At 50.0% G+C, this 12,522-nt stretch overlaps 26 non-coding genes and 8 pseudogenes across 26 annotated transcripts; all 34 read left to right on the top strand.

Moving 5' to 3' along the window:
- The first annotated feature begins 133 nt into the window (after positions 1 to 133).
- On the top strand, positions 134 to 252 carry LOC149758057 (5S ribosomal RNA). The gene has a single exon (XR_016406336.1). It is a non-coding gene; the product is annotated as a 5S ribosomal RNA (ribosomal RNA).
- A 246-nt stretch (positions 253 to 498) lies between these two features.
- Positions 499 to 617, top strand: LOC149758056 (5S ribosomal RNA). The gene has a single exon (XR_016406325.1). It is a non-coding gene; the product is annotated as a 5S ribosomal RNA (ribosomal RNA).
- A 246-nt stretch (positions 618 to 863) lies between these two features.
- Positions 864 to 982, top strand: LOC149758055 (5S ribosomal RNA; annotated as a pseudogene).
- A 246-nt stretch (positions 983 to 1,228) lies between these two features.
- Positions 1,229 to 1,347, top strand: LOC149758054 (5S ribosomal RNA). The gene has a single exon (XR_016401018.1). It is a non-coding gene; the product is annotated as a 5S ribosomal RNA (ribosomal RNA).
- A 246-nt stretch (positions 1,348 to 1,593) lies between these two features.
- On the top strand, positions 1,594 to 1,712 carry LOC149758053 (5S ribosomal RNA; annotated as a pseudogene).
- Positions 1,713 to 1,958: 246 nt separating this feature from the next.
- Positions 1,959 to 2,077, top strand: LOC149758052 (5S ribosomal RNA; annotated as a pseudogene).
- A 246-nt stretch (positions 2,078 to 2,323) lies between these two features.
- On the top strand, positions 2,324 to 2,442 carry LOC149758051 (5S ribosomal RNA). The gene has a single exon (XR_016408825.1). It is a non-coding gene; the product is annotated as a 5S ribosomal RNA (ribosomal RNA).
- Positions 2,443 to 2,688: 246 nt separating this feature from the next.
- On the top strand, positions 2,689 to 2,807 carry LOC149758050 (5S ribosomal RNA). The gene has a single exon (XR_016400449.1). It is a non-coding gene; the product is annotated as a 5S ribosomal RNA (ribosomal RNA).
- Positions 2,808 to 3,053: 246 nt separating this feature from the next.
- Positions 3,054 to 3,172, top strand: LOC149758049 (5S ribosomal RNA). Its single transcript, XR_016400663.1, has one exon. It is a non-coding gene; the product is annotated as a 5S ribosomal RNA (ribosomal RNA).
- Positions 3,173 to 3,418: 246 nt separating this feature from the next.
- On the top strand, positions 3,419 to 3,537 carry LOC149758048 (5S ribosomal RNA). Its single transcript, XR_016404760.1, has one exon. It is a non-coding gene; the product is annotated as a 5S ribosomal RNA (ribosomal RNA).
- Positions 3,538 to 3,785: 248 nt separating this feature from the next.
- On the top strand, positions 3,786 to 3,904 carry LOC149758047 (5S ribosomal RNA). Its single transcript, XR_016406314.1, has one exon. It is a non-coding gene; the product is annotated as a 5S ribosomal RNA (ribosomal RNA).
- Positions 3,905 to 4,150: 246 nt separating this feature from the next.
- On the top strand, positions 4,151 to 4,269 carry LOC149758046 (5S ribosomal RNA; annotated as a pseudogene).
- A 246-nt stretch (positions 4,270 to 4,515) lies between these two features.
- LOC149758045 (5S ribosomal RNA) lies at positions 4,516 to 4,634 on the top strand. Its single transcript, XR_016402599.1, has one exon. It is a non-coding gene; the product is annotated as a 5S ribosomal RNA (ribosomal RNA).
- Positions 4,635 to 4,880: 246 nt separating this feature from the next.
- On the top strand, positions 4,881 to 4,999 carry LOC149758044 (5S ribosomal RNA). The gene has a single exon (XR_016407261.1). It is a non-coding gene; the product is annotated as a 5S ribosomal RNA (ribosomal RNA).
- A 247-nt stretch (positions 5,000 to 5,246) lies between these two features.
- Positions 5,247 to 5,365, top strand: LOC149758043 (5S ribosomal RNA). The gene has a single exon (XR_016406304.1). It is a non-coding gene; the product is annotated as a 5S ribosomal RNA (ribosomal RNA).
- Positions 5,366 to 5,610: 245 nt separating this feature from the next.
- On the top strand, positions 5,611 to 5,729 carry LOC149758042 (5S ribosomal RNA; annotated as a pseudogene).
- Positions 5,730 to 5,975: 246 nt separating this feature from the next.
- On the top strand, positions 5,976 to 6,094 carry LOC149758041 (5S ribosomal RNA). Its single transcript, XR_016406293.1, has one exon. It is a non-coding gene; the product is annotated as a 5S ribosomal RNA (ribosomal RNA).
- A 245-nt stretch (positions 6,095 to 6,339) lies between these two features.
- On the top strand, positions 6,340 to 6,458 carry LOC149758040 (5S ribosomal RNA). The gene has a single exon (XR_016402758.1). It is a non-coding gene; the product is annotated as a 5S ribosomal RNA (ribosomal RNA).
- A 246-nt stretch (positions 6,459 to 6,704) lies between these two features.
- Positions 6,705 to 6,823, top strand: LOC149758039 (5S ribosomal RNA; annotated as a pseudogene).
- A 246-nt stretch (positions 6,824 to 7,069) lies between these two features.
- On the top strand, positions 7,070 to 7,188 carry LOC149758038 (5S ribosomal RNA). Its single transcript, XR_016406283.1, has one exon. It is a non-coding gene; the product is annotated as a 5S ribosomal RNA (ribosomal RNA).
- A 246-nt stretch (positions 7,189 to 7,434) lies between these two features.
- Positions 7,435 to 7,553, top strand: LOC149758037 (5S ribosomal RNA). The gene has a single exon (XR_016406271.1). It is a non-coding gene; the product is annotated as a 5S ribosomal RNA (ribosomal RNA).
- A 247-nt stretch (positions 7,554 to 7,800) lies between these two features.
- Positions 7,801 to 7,919, top strand: LOC149758036 (5S ribosomal RNA). The gene has a single exon (XR_016412529.1). It is a non-coding gene; the product is annotated as a 5S ribosomal RNA (ribosomal RNA).
- A 246-nt stretch (positions 7,920 to 8,165) lies between these two features.
- On the top strand, positions 8,166 to 8,284 carry LOC149758035 (5S ribosomal RNA). The gene has a single exon (XR_016408868.1). It is a non-coding gene; the product is annotated as a 5S ribosomal RNA (ribosomal RNA).
- A 246-nt stretch (positions 8,285 to 8,530) lies between these two features.
- Positions 8,531 to 8,649, top strand: LOC149758034 (5S ribosomal RNA). Its single transcript, XR_016406260.1, has one exon. It is a non-coding gene; the product is annotated as a 5S ribosomal RNA (ribosomal RNA).
- Positions 8,650 to 8,896: 247 nt separating this feature from the next.
- Positions 8,897 to 9,015, top strand: LOC149758033 (5S ribosomal RNA). Its single transcript, XR_016412528.1, has one exon. It is a non-coding gene; the product is annotated as a 5S ribosomal RNA (ribosomal RNA).
- Positions 9,016 to 9,261: 246 nt separating this feature from the next.
- Positions 9,262 to 9,380, top strand: LOC149758032 (5S ribosomal RNA; annotated as a pseudogene).
- A 246-nt stretch (positions 9,381 to 9,626) lies between these two features.
- LOC149758031 (5S ribosomal RNA) lies at positions 9,627 to 9,745 on the top strand. The gene has a single exon (XR_016412527.1). It is a non-coding gene; the product is annotated as a 5S ribosomal RNA (ribosomal RNA).
- Positions 9,746 to 9,992: 247 nt separating this feature from the next.
- On the top strand, positions 9,993 to 10,111 carry LOC149758030 (5S ribosomal RNA). The gene has a single exon (XR_016412526.1). It is a non-coding gene; the product is annotated as a 5S ribosomal RNA (ribosomal RNA).
- Positions 10,112 to 10,357: 246 nt separating this feature from the next.
- Positions 10,358 to 10,476, top strand: LOC149758029 (5S ribosomal RNA). The gene has a single exon (XR_016408867.1). It is a non-coding gene; the product is annotated as a 5S ribosomal RNA (ribosomal RNA).
- Positions 10,477 to 10,722: 246 nt separating this feature from the next.
- LOC149758028 (5S ribosomal RNA) lies at positions 10,723 to 10,841 on the top strand. Its single transcript, XR_016406249.1, has one exon. It is a non-coding gene; the product is annotated as a 5S ribosomal RNA (ribosomal RNA).
- Positions 10,842 to 11,088: 247 nt separating this feature from the next.
- LOC149758027 (5S ribosomal RNA) lies at positions 11,089 to 11,207 on the top strand. Its single transcript, XR_016412525.1, has one exon. It is a non-coding gene; the product is annotated as a 5S ribosomal RNA (ribosomal RNA).
- Positions 11,208 to 11,453: 246 nt separating this feature from the next.
- On the top strand, positions 11,454 to 11,572 carry LOC149758026 (5S ribosomal RNA; annotated as a pseudogene).
- Positions 11,573 to 11,818: 246 nt separating this feature from the next.
- On the top strand, positions 11,819 to 11,937 carry LOC149758025 (5S ribosomal RNA). Its single transcript, XR_016412523.1, has one exon. It is a non-coding gene; the product is annotated as a 5S ribosomal RNA (ribosomal RNA).
- A 246-nt stretch (positions 11,938 to 12,183) lies between these two features.
- LOC149758024 (5S ribosomal RNA) lies at positions 12,184 to 12,302 on the top strand. The gene has a single exon (XR_016407804.1). It is a non-coding gene; the product is annotated as a 5S ribosomal RNA (ribosomal RNA).
- The last annotated feature ends 220 nt before the right edge of the window (positions 12,303 to 12,522 follow it).

Here is a 12,522-nt window from a genome sequence, read left to right as displayed (position 1 = left end):
GACTGGCGGTGCCATGCCGCATAGCGGAACAGCGCGTTGAATCCTACGCCAGAACGGCCCCGGCAGCGCGAATGTCTCGGGCCGTCGAGGTCTGCTGCTTTGTTATAAAAGGGAGTTTCGAAGGGCATGTCATGGGTGCGATCATACCAGCACTAATGCACCGGATCCCATCAGAACTCCGCAGTTAAGCGTGCTTGGGCGAGAGTAGTACTAGGATGGGTGACCCCCTGGGAAGTCCTCGTGTTGCACCCCTTTTATTTTTTGCCCGCTTTTTTATTTTTTGATAACATTTATTTTTTATTTTTCGGCTTTTGGCTTTTCCTCTTCGGATAATTTTTTTCCCCCGAAAATAAACTGAGTCCGGAGACTCGCGGTGCCATGCCGCATAGCGGAACAGCGCGTTGAATCCTACGCCAGAACGGCCCCGGCAGCGCGAATGTCTCGGGCCGTCGCGGTCTGCTGCTTTGTCATAAAAGGGAGTTTCGAAGGGCATGTCATGGGTGCGATCATACCAGCACTAATGCACCGGATCCCATCAGAACTCCGCAGTTAAGCGTGCTTGGGCGAGAGTAGTACTAGGATGGGTGACCCCCTGGGAAGTCCTCGTGTTGCACCCCTTTTATTTTTTGCCCGCTTTTTTATTTTTTGATAATATTTATTTTTAATTTTTCGGCTTTTGGCTTTTCCTCTTCGGATAATTTTTTTCCCCCGAAAATAAACTGAGTCCGGAGACTCGCGGTGCCATGCCGCATAGCGGAACAGCGCGTTGAATCCTACGCCAGAACGGCCCCGGCAGCGCGAATGTCTCGGGCCGTCGCGGTCTGCTGCTTTGTCATAAAAGGGAGTTTCGAAGGGCATGTCATGGGTGCGATCATACCAGCACTAATGCACCGGATCCCATCATAACTCCGCAGTTAGGCGTGCTTGGGCGAGAGAAGTACTAGGATGGGTGACCCCCTGGGAAGTCCTCGTGTTGCACCCTTTTTATTTTTTGCCCGCTTTTTTATTTTTTGATAATATTTATTTTTAATTTTTTGGCTTTTGGCTTTTCCTCTTCGGATAATTTTTTCCCCCCGAAAATAAACTGAGTCCGGAGACTGGCGGGGCCATGCCGCATAGCGGAACAGCGCGTTGAATCCTACGCCAGAACGGCCCCGGCAGCGCGAATGTCTCGGGCCGTCGAGGTCTGCTGCTTTGTCATAAAAGGGAGTTTCGAAGGGCATGTCATGGGTGCGATCATACCAGCACTAATGCACCGGATCCCATCAGAACTCCGCAGTTAAGCGTGTTTGGGCGAGAGTAGTACTAGGATGGGTGACCCCCTGGGAAGTCCTCGTGTTGCACCCCTTTTATTTTTTGCCCGCTTTTTTATTTTTTGATAACATTTATTTTTTATTTTTCGGCTTTTGGCTTTTCCTCTTCGGATAATTTTTTTCCCCCGAAAATAAACTGAGTCCGGAGACTCGCGGTGCCATGCCGCATAGCGGAACAGCGCGTTGAATCCTACGCCAGAACGGCCCCGGCAGCGCGAATGTCTCGGGCCGTCGCGGTCTGCTGCTTTGTCATAAAAGGGAGTTTCGAAGGGCATGTCATGGGTGCGATCATACCAGCACTAATGCACCGGATCCCATCATAACTCCGCAGTTAGGCGTGCTTGGGCGAGAGAAGTACTAGGATGGGTGACCCCCTGGGAAGTCCTCGTGTTGCACCCTTTTTATTTTTTGCCCGCTTTTTTATTTTTTGATAATATTTATTTTTAATTTTTTGGCTTTTGGCTTTTCCTCTTCGGATAATTTTTTTCCCCCGAAAATAAGCTGAGTCCGGAGACTCGCGGTGCCATGCCGCATAGCGGAACAGCGCGTTGAATCCTACGCCAGAACGGCCCCGGCAGCGCGAATGTCTCGGGCCGTCGCGGTCTGCTGCTTTGTCATAAAAGGGAGTTTCGAAGGGCATGTCATGGGTGCGATCATACCAGCACTAATGCACCGGATCCCATCATAACTCCGCAGTTAGGCGTGCTTGGGCGAGAGAAGTACTAGGATGGGTGACCCCCTGGGAAGTCCTCGTGTTGCACCCTTTTTATTTTTTGCCCGCTTTTTTATTTTTTGATAATATTTATTTTTAATTTTTTGGCTTTTGGCTTTTCCTCTTCGGATAATTTTTTTCCCCCGAAAATAAGCTGAGTCCGGAGACTCGCGGTGCCATGCCGCATAGCGGAACAGCGCGTTGAATCCTACGCCAGAACGGCCCCGGCAGCGCGAATGTCTCGGGCCGTCGCGGTCTGCTGCTTTGTCATAAAAGGGAGTTTCGAAGGGCATGTCATGGGTGCGATCATACCAGCACTAATGCACCGGATCCCATCATAACTCCGCAGTTAGGCGTGCTTGGGCGAGAGTAGTACTAGGATGGGTGACCCCCTGGGAAGTCCTCGTGTTGCACCCCTTTTATTTTTTGCCCGCTTTTTTATTTTTTGATAATATTTATTTTTAATTTTTCGGCTTTTGGCTTTTCCTCTTCGGATAATTTTTTTTCCCCGAAAATAAACTGAGTCCGGAGACTCGCGGTGCCATGCCGCATAGCGGAACAGCGCGTTGAATCCTACGCCAGAACGGCCCCGGCAGCGCGAATGTCTCGGGCCGTCGAGGTCTGCTGCTTTGTCATAAAAGGGAGTTTCGAAGGGCATATCATGGGTGCGATCATACCAGCACTAATGCACCGGATCCCATCAGAACTCCGCAGTTAAGCGTGCTTGGGCGAGAATAGTACTAGGATGGGTGACCCCCTGGGAAGTCCTCGTGTTGCACCCCTTTTATTTTTTGCCCGCTTTTTTCTTTTTTGATAACATTTATTTTTAATTTTTTGGCTTTTGGCTTTTCCTCTTCGGATAATTTTTTTCCCTCGAAAATAAACTGAGTCCGGAGACTCGCGGTGCCATGCCGCATAGCGGAACAGCGCATTGAATCCTACGCCAGAACGGCCCCGGCAGCGCGAATGTCTCGGGCCGTCGAGGTCTGCTGCTTTGTCATGAAAGGGTGTTTCGATGGGCATGTCATGGGTGCGGTCATACCAGCACTAATGCACCGGATCCCATCAGAACTCCGCAGTTAAGCGTGCTTGGGCGTGAGTAGTACTAGGATGGGTGACCCCCTGGGAAGTCCTCGTGTTGCACCCCTTTTATTTTTTGCCCGCTTTTTTATTTTTTGATAATATTTATTTTTAATTTTTTGGCTTTTGGCTTTTCCTCTTCGGATAATTTTTTTCCCCCGAAAATAAACTGAGTCCGGAGACTCGCGGTGCCATGCCGCATAGCGGAACAGCGCGTTGAATCCTACGCCAGAACGGCCCCGGCAGCGCGAATGTCTCGGGCCGTCGAGGTCTGCTGCTTTGTCGTAAAAGGGAGTTTCGAAGGGCATGTCATGGGTGCGATCATACCAGCACTAATGCACCGGATCCCATCAGAACTCCGCAGTTAAGCGTGCTTTGGCGAGAGTAGTACTAGGATGGGTGACCCCCTGGGAAGTCCTCGTGTTGCACCCTTTTTATTTTTTTCTCCACTTTTTTATTTTTTGATAATATTTATTTTTAATTTTTCGGCTTTTGGCTTTTTCTCTTCGGATAATTTTTTCCCCCCGAAAATAAACTGAGTCCGGAGACTGGCGGTGCCATGCCGCATAGCGGGAATAGCGCGTTGAATCCTACGCCAGAACGGCCCCGGCGGCGCGAATGTCTCGGGCCGTCGAGGTCTGCTGCTTTGTCATAAAAGGGAGTTTCGATGGGCATGTCATGGGTGCGATCATACCAGCACTAATGCACCGGATCCCATCAGAACTCCGCAGTTAAGCGTGCTTGGGCGAGAGTAGTACTAGGATGGGTGACCCCCTGGGAAGTCCTCGTGTTGCACCCCTTTTATTTTTTGCCCGCTTTTTTATTTTTTGATAATATTTATTTTTAATTTTTCGGCTTTTGGCTTTTCCTCTTCGGATAATTTTTTTCCCCCGAAAATAAACTGAGTCCGGAGACTCGCGGTGCCATGCCGCATAGCGGAACAGCGCGTTGAATCCTGCGCCAGAACGGCCCCGGCAGCGCGAATGTCTCGGGCCGTCGCGGTCTGCTGCTTTGTCATAAAAGGGAGTTTCGAAGGGCATGTCATGGGTGCGATCATACCAGCACTAATGCACCGGATCCCATCATAACTCCGCAGTTAGGCGTGCTTGGGCGAGAGAAGTACAAGGATGGGTGACCCCCTGGGAAGTCCTCGTGTTGCACCCTTTTTATTTTTTGCCTGCTTTTTTATTTTTTGATAATATTTATTTTTAATTTTTTGGCTTTTGGCTTTTCCTCTTCGGATAATTTTTTCCTCCCGAAAATAAACTGAGTCCGGAGACTGGCGGTGCCATGCCGCATAGCGGAACAGCGCGTTGAATCCTACGCCAGAACGGCCCCGGCAGCGCGAATGTCTCGGGCCGTCGAGGTCTGCTGCTTTGTCATAAAAGGGAGTTTCGAAGGGCATGTCATGGGTGCGATCATACCAGCACTAATGCACCGGATCCCATCAGAACTCCGCAGTTAAGCATGCTTGGGCGAGAGTAGTACTAGGATGGGTGACCCCCTGGGAAGTCCTCGTGTTGCACCCCTTTTATTTTTTGCCCGCTTTTTTATTTTTTGATAACATTTATTTTTTATTTTTCGGCTTTTGGCTTTTCCTCTTCGGATAATTTTTTTCCCCCGAAAATAAACTGAGTCCGGAGACTGGCGGTGCCATGCCGCATAGCGGAACAGCGTGTTGAATCCTACGCCAGAACGGCCCCGGCAGCGCGAATGTCTCGGGCCGTCGAGGTCTGCTACTTTGTCATAAAAGGGAGTTTCGAAGGGCATGTCTTGGGTGCGATCATACCAGCACTAATGCACCGGATCCTATCAGAACTCCGCAGTTAAGCGTGCTTGGGCGAGAGTAGTACTAGGATGGGTGACCCCCTGGGAAGTCCTCATGTTGCACCCTTTTTATTTTTTGCCCGCTTTTTTATTTTTTGATAATATTTATTTTTAATTTTTTGGCTTTTGGCTTTTCCTCTTCGGATAATTTTTTTCCCCCGACAATAAACTGGGTCCGGAGACTGGCGGTGCCATGCCGCATAGCGGGACCAGCGCGTTGAATCCTACGCCAGAACGGCCCCGGCAGCGCGAATGTCTCGGGCCGTCGAGGTCTGCTGCTTTGTCATAAAAGGGAGTTTCGAAGGGCATATCATGGGTGCGATCATACCAGCACTAATGCACCGGATCCCATCAGAACTCCGCAGTTAAGCGTGCTTGGGCGAGAGTAGTACTAGGATGGGTGACCCCCTGGGAAGTCCTCGTGTTGCACCCCTTTTATTTTTTGCCCGCTTTTTTATTTTTTGATAATATTTATTTTTAATTTTCGGCTTTTGGCTTTTCCTCTTCGGATAATTTTTTTCCCCCGAAAATAAACTGAGTCCGGAGACTCGCGGTGCCATGCCGCATAGCGGAACAGCGCGTTGAATCCTACGCCAGAACGGCCCCGGCAGCGCGAATGTCTCGGGCCGTCGCGGTCTGCTGCTTTGTCATAAAAGGGAGTTTCGAAGGGCATGTCATGGGTGCGATCATACCAGCACTAATGCACCGGATCCCATCATAACTCCGCAGTTAGGCGTGCTTGGGCGAGAGAAGTACTAGGATGGGTGACCCCCTGGGAAGTCCTCGTGTTGCACCCTTTTTATTTTTTGCCCGCTTTTTTATTTTTTGATAATATTTATTTTTAATTTTTCGGCTTTTGGCTTTTCCTCTTCGGATAATTTTTTCCCCCCGAAAATAAACTGAGTCCGGAGACTGGCGGTGCCATGCCGCATAGCGGAACAGCGCGTTGAATCCTACGCCAGAACGGCCCCGGCAGCGCGAATGTCTCGGGCCGTCGAGGTCTGCTGCTTTGTCATAAAAGGGAGTTTCGAAGGGCATGTCATGGGTGCGATCATACCAGCACTAATGCACCGGATCCCATCAGAACTCCGCAGTTAAGCGTGCTTGGGCGAGAGTAGTACTAGGATGGGTGACCCCCTGGGAAGTCCTCGTGTTGCACCCCTTTTATTTTTTGCCCTTTTTTTATTTTTTGATAACATTTATTTTTTATTTTTCGGCTTTTGGCTTTTCCTCTTCGGATAATTTTTTTCCCCCGAAAATAAACTGAGTCCGGAGACTGGCGGTGCCATGCCGCATAGCGGAACAGCGCGTTGAATCCTACGCCAGAACGGCCCCGGCAGCGCGAATGTCTCGGGCCGTCGAGGTCTGCTGCTTTGTCATAAAAGGGAGTTTCGAAGGGCATGTCATGGGTGCGATCATACCAGCACTAATGCACCAGATCCCATCAGAACTCCGCAGTTAAGCGTGCTTGGGCGAGAGTAGTACTAGGATGGGTGACCCCCTGGGAAGTCCTCGTGTTGCACCCCTTTTATTTTTTGCCCGCTTTTTTATTTTTTGATAATATTTATTTTTAATTTTTCGGCTTTTGGCTTTTCCTCTTCGGATAATTTTTTTCCCCCGAAAATAAACTGAGTCCGGAGACTCGCGGTGCCATGCCGCATAGCGGAACAGCGCGTTGAATCCTACGCCAGAACGGCCCCGGCAGCGCGAATGTCTCGGGCCGTCGCGGTCTGCTGCTTTGTCATAAAAGGGAGTTTCGAAGGGCATGTCATGGGTGCGATCATACCAGCACTAATGCACCGGATCCCATCATAACTCCGCAGTTAGGCGTGCTTGGGCGAGAGAAGTACTAGGATGGGTGACCCCCTGGGAAGTCCTCGTGTTGCACCCTTTTTATTTTTTGCCCGCTTTTTTATTTTTTGATAATATTTATTTTTAATTTTTTGGCTTTTGGCTTTTCCTCTTCGGATAATTTTTTCCCCCCGAAAATAAACTGAGTCCGGAGACTGGCGGTGCCATGCCGCATAGCGGAACAGCGCGTTGAATCCTACGCCAGAACGGCCCCGGCAGCGCGAATGTCTCGGGCCGTCGAGGTCTGCTGCTTTGTCATAAAAGGGAGTTTCGAAGGGCATGTCATGGGTGCGATCATACCAGCACTAATGCACCGGATCCCATCAGAACTCCGCAGTTAAGCGTGCTTGGGCGAGAGTAGTACTAGGATGGGTGACCCCCTGGGAAGTCCTCGTGTTGCACCCCTTTTATTTTTTGCCCGCTTTTTTATTTTTTGATAACATTTATTTTTTATTTTTCGGCTTTTGGCTTTTCCTCTTCGGATAATTTTTTTCCCCCGAAAATAAACTGAGTCCGGAGACTGGCGGTGCCATGCCGCATAGCGGAACAGCGCGTTGAATCCTACGCCAGAACGGCCCCGGCAGCGCGAATGTCTCGGGCCGTCGAGGTCTGCTGCTTTGTCATAAAATGGAGTTTCGAAGGGCATGTCATGGGTGCGATCATACCAGCACTAATGCACCGGATCCCATCAGAACTCCGCAGTTAAGCGTGCTTGGGCGAGAGTAGTACTAGGATGGGTGACCCCCTGGGAAGTCCTCGTGTTGCACCCCTTTTATTTTTTGCCCGCTTTTTTATTTTTTGATAACATTTATTTTTTATTTTTCGGCTTTTGGCTTTTCCTCTTCGGATAATTTTTTTCCCCCGAAAATAAACTGAGTCCGGAGACTGGCGGTGCCATGCCGCATAGCGGGAAGAGCGCGTTGAATCCTACGCCAGAACGGCCCCGGCGGCGCGAATGTCTCGGGCCGTCGAGGTCTGCTGCTTTGTCATAAAAGGGAGTTTCGATGGGCATGTCATGGGTGCGATCATACCAGCACTAACGCACCGGATCCCATCAGAACTCCGCAGTTAAGCGTGCTTGGGCGAGAGTAGTACTAGGATGGGTGACCCCCTGGGAAGTCCTCGTGTTGCACCCCTTTTATTTTTTGCCCGCTTTTTTATTTTTTGATAATATTTATTTTTAATTTTTCGGCTTTTGGCTTTTCCTCTTCGGATAATTTTTTTCCCCCGAAAATAAACTGAGTCCGGAGACTCGCGGTGCCATGCCGCATAGCGGAACAGCGCGTTGAATCCTACGCAAGAACGGCCCCGGCAGCGCGAATGTCTCGGGCCGTCGCGGTCTGCTGCTTTGTCATAAAAGGGAGTTTCGAAGGGCATGTCATGGGTGCGATCATACCAGCACTAATGCACCGGATCCCATCATAACTCCGCAGTTAGGCGTGCTTGGGCGAGAGTAGTACTAGGATGGGTGACCCCCTGGGAAGTCCTCGTGTTGCACCCTTTTTATTTTTTGCCCGCTTTTTTATTTTTTGATAATATTTATTTTTAATTTTTCGGCTTTTGGCTTTTCCTCTTCGGATAATTTTTTTCCCCCGACAATAAACTGGGTCCGGAGACTGGCGGTGCCATGCCGCATAGCGGAACAGCGCGTTGAATCCTACGCCAGAACGGCCCCGGCAGCGCGAATGTCTCGGGCCGTCGAGGTCTGCTGCTTTGTCATAAAATGGAGTTTCGAAGGGCATGTCATGGGTGCGATCATACCAGCACTAATGCACCGGATCCCATCAGAACTCCGCAGTTAAGCGTGCTTGGGCGAGAGTAGTACTAGGATGGGTGACCCCCTGGGAAGTCCTCGTGTTGCACCCCTTTTATTTTTTGCCCGCTTTTTTATTTTTTGATAACATTTATTTTTTATTTTTCGGCTTTTGGCTTTTCCTCTTCGGATAATTTTTTTCCCCCGAAAATAAACTGAGTCCGGAGACTGGCGGTGCCATGCCGCATAGCGGGAATAGCGCGTTGAATCCTACGCCAGAACGGCCCCGGCGGCGCGAATGTCTCGGGCCGTCGAGGTCTGCTGCTTTGTCATAAAAGGGAGTTTCGATGGGCATGTCATGGGTGCGATCATACCAGCACTAACGCACCGGATCCCATCAGAACTCCGCAGTTAAGCGTGCTTGGGCGAGAGTAGTACTAGGATGGGTGACCCCCTGGGAAGTCCTCGTGTTGCACCCCTTTTATTTTTTGCCCGCTTTTTTATTTTTTGATAATATTTATTTTTAATTTTTCGGCTTTTGGCTTTTCCTCTTCGGATAATTTTTTTCCCCCGAAAATAAACTGAGTCCGGAGACTCGCGGTGCCATGCCGCATAGCGGAACAGCGCGTTGAATCCTACGCAAGAACGGCCCCGGCGGCGCGAATGTCTCGGGCCGTCGCGGTCTGCTGCTTTGTCATAAAAGGGAGTTTCGAAGGGCATGTCATGGGTGCGATCATACCAGCACTAATGCACCGGATCCCATCATAACTCCGCAGTTAGGCGTGCTTGGGCGAGAGAAGTACTAGGATGGGTGACCCCCTGGGAAGTCCTCGTGTTGCACCCTTTTTATTTTTTGCCCGCTTTTTTATTTTTTGATAATATTTATTTTTAATTTTTTGGCTTTTGGCTTTTCCTCTTCGGATAATTTTTTCCCCCCGAAAATAAACTGAGTCCGGAGACTGGCGGTGCCATGCCGCATAGGGGAACAGCGCGTTGAATCCTACGCCAGAACGGCCCCGGCAGCGCGAATGTCTCGGGCCGTCGAGGTCTGCTGCTTTGTCATAAAAGGGAGTTTCGAAGGGCATGTCATGGGTGCGATCATACCAGCACTAACGCACCGGATCCCATCAGAACTCCGCAGTTAAGCGTGCTTGGGCGAGAGTAGTACTAGGATGGGTGACCCCCTGGGAAGTCCTCGTGTTGCACCCCTTTTATTTTTTGCCCGCTTTTTTATTTTTTGATAACATTTATTTTTTATTTTTCGGCTTTTGGCTTTTCCTCTTCGGATAATTTTTTTCCCCCGAAAATAAACTGAGTCCGGAGACTGGCGGTGCCATGCCGCATAGCGGGAAGAGCGCGTTGAATCCTACGCCAGAACGGCCCCGGCGGCGCGAATGTCTCGGGCCGTCGAGGTCTGCTGCTTTGTCATAAAAGGGAGTTTCGATGGGCATGTCATGGGTGCGATCATACCAGCACTAACGCACCGGATCCCATCAGAACTCCGCAGTTAAGCGTGCTTGGGCGAGAGTAGTACTAGGATGGGTGACCCCCTGGGAAGTCCTCGTGTTGCACCCCTTTTATTTTTTGCCCGCTTTTTTATTTTTTGATAATATTTATTTTTAATTTTTCGGCTTTTGGCTTTTCCTCTTCGGATAATTTTTTTCCCCCGAAAATAAACTGAGTCCGGAGACTCGCGGTGCCATGCCGCATAGCGGAACAGCGCGTTGAATCCTACGCAAGAACGGCCCCGGCAGCGCGAATGTCTCGGGCCGTCGCGGTCTGCTGCTTTGTCATAAAAGGGAGTTTCGAAGGGCATGTCATGGGTGCGATCATACCAGCACTAATGCACCGGATCCCATCATAACTCCGCAGTTAGGCGTGCTTGGGCGAGAGTAGTACTAGGATGGGTGACCCCCTGGGAAGTCCTCGTGTTGCACCCTTTTTATTTTTTGCCCGCTTTTTTATTTTTTGATAATATTTATTTTTAATTTTTCGGCTTTTGGCTTTTCCTCTTCGGATAATTTTTTTCCCCCGACAATAAACTGGGTCCGGAGACTGGCGGTGCCATGCCGCATAGCGGAACAGCGCGTTGAATCCTACGCCAGAACGGCCCCGGCAGCGCGAATGTCTCGGGCCGTCGAGGTCTGCTGCTTTGTCATAAAATGGAGTTTCGAAGGGCATGTCATGGGTGCGATCATACCAGCACTAATGCACCGGATCCCATCAGAACTCCGCAGTTAAGCGTGCTTGGGCGAGAGTAGTACTAGGATGGGTGACCCCCTGGGAAGTCCTCGTGTTGCACCCCTTTTATTTTTTGCCCGCTTTTTTATTTTTTGATAACATTTATTTTTTATTTTTCGGCTTTTGGCTTTTCCTCTTCGGATAATTTTTTTCCCCCGAAAATAAACTGAGTCCGGAGACTGGCGGTGCCATGCCGCATAGCGGGAATAGCGCGTTGAATCCTACGCCAGAACGGCCCCGGCGGCGCGAATGTCTCGGGCCGTCGAGGTCTGCTGCTTTGTCATAAAAGGGAGTTTCGATGGGCATGTCATGGGTGCGATCATACCAGCACTAACGCACCGGATCCCATCAGAACTCCGCAGTTAAGCGTGCTTGGGCGAGAGTAGTACTAGGATGGGTGACCCCCTGGGAAGTCCTCGTGTTGCACCCCTTTTATTTTTTGCCCGCTTTTTTATTTTTTGATAATATTTATTTTTAATTTTTCGGCTTTTGGCTTTTCCTCTTCGGATAATTTTTTTCCCCCGAAAATAAACTGAGTCCGGAGACTCGCGGTGCCATGCCGCATAGCGGAACAGCGCGTTGAATCCTACGCAAGAACGGCCCCGGCGGCGCGAATGTCTCGGGCCGTCGCGGTCTGCTGCTTTGTCATAAAAGGGAGTTTCGAAGGGCATGTCATGGGTGCGATCATACCAGCACTAATGCACCGGATCCCATCATAACTCCGCAGTTAGGCGTGCTTGGGCGAGAGAAGTACTAGGATGGGTGACCCCCTGGGAAGTCCTCGTGTTGCACCCTTTTTATTTTTTGCCCGCTTTTTTATTTTTTGATAATATTTATTTTTAATTTTTTGGCTTTTGGCTTTTCCTCTTCGGATAATTTTTTCCCCCCGAAAATAAACTGAGTCCGGAGACTGGCGGTGCCATGCCGCATAGGGGAACAGCGCGTTGAATCCTACGCCAGAACGGCCCCGGCAGCGCGAATGTCTCGGGCCGTCGAGGTCTGCTGCTTTGTCATAAAAGGGAGTTTCGAAGGGCATGTCATGGGTGCGATCATACCAGCACTAACGCACCGGATCCCATCAGAACTCCGCAGTTAAGCGTGCTTGGGCGAGAGTAGTACTAGGATGGGTGACCCCCTGGGAAGTCCTCGTGTTGCACCCCTTTTATTTTTTGCCCGCTTTTTTATTTTTTGATAACATTTATTTTTTATTTTTCGGCTTTTGGCTTTTCCTCTTCGGATAATTTTTTTCCCCCGAAAATAAACTGAGTCCGGAGACTGGCGGTGCCATGCCGCATAGCGGAACAGCGTGTTGAATCCTACGCCAGAACGGCCCCGGCAGCGCGAATGTCTCGGGCCGTCGAGGTCTGCTACTTTGTCATAAAAGGGAGTTTCGAAGGGCATGTCTTGGGTGCGATCATACCAGCACTAATGCACCGGATCCTATCAGAACTCCGCAGTTAAGCGTGCTTGGGCGAGAGTAGTACTAGGATGGGTGACCCCCTGGGAAGTCCTCCTGTTGCACCCTTTTTATTTTTTGCCCGCTTTTTTATTTTTTGATAATATTTATTTTTAATTTTTTGGCTTTTGGCTTTTCCTCTTCGGATAATTTTTTTCCCCCGACAATAAACTGGGTCCGGAGACTGGCGGTGCCATGCCGCATAGCGGGACCAGCGCGTTGAATCCTACGCCAGAACGGCCCCGGCAGCGCGAATGTCTCGGGCCGTCGAGGTCTGCTGCTTTGTCAT

Source organism: Phoenix dactylifera, chromosome 4, assembly GCF_051530095.1.
Source record: "Phoenix dactylifera cultivar Ajwa chromosome 4, Ajwa_hap1_PhDact_Kaust_v1.1, whole genome shotgun sequence".
Lineage (NCBI taxonomy): Eukaryota > Viridiplantae > Streptophyta > Magnoliopsida > Arecales > Arecaceae > Phoenix > Phoenix dactylifera.
This window is presented reverse-complemented; position numbering and strand designations above follow the sequence as displayed.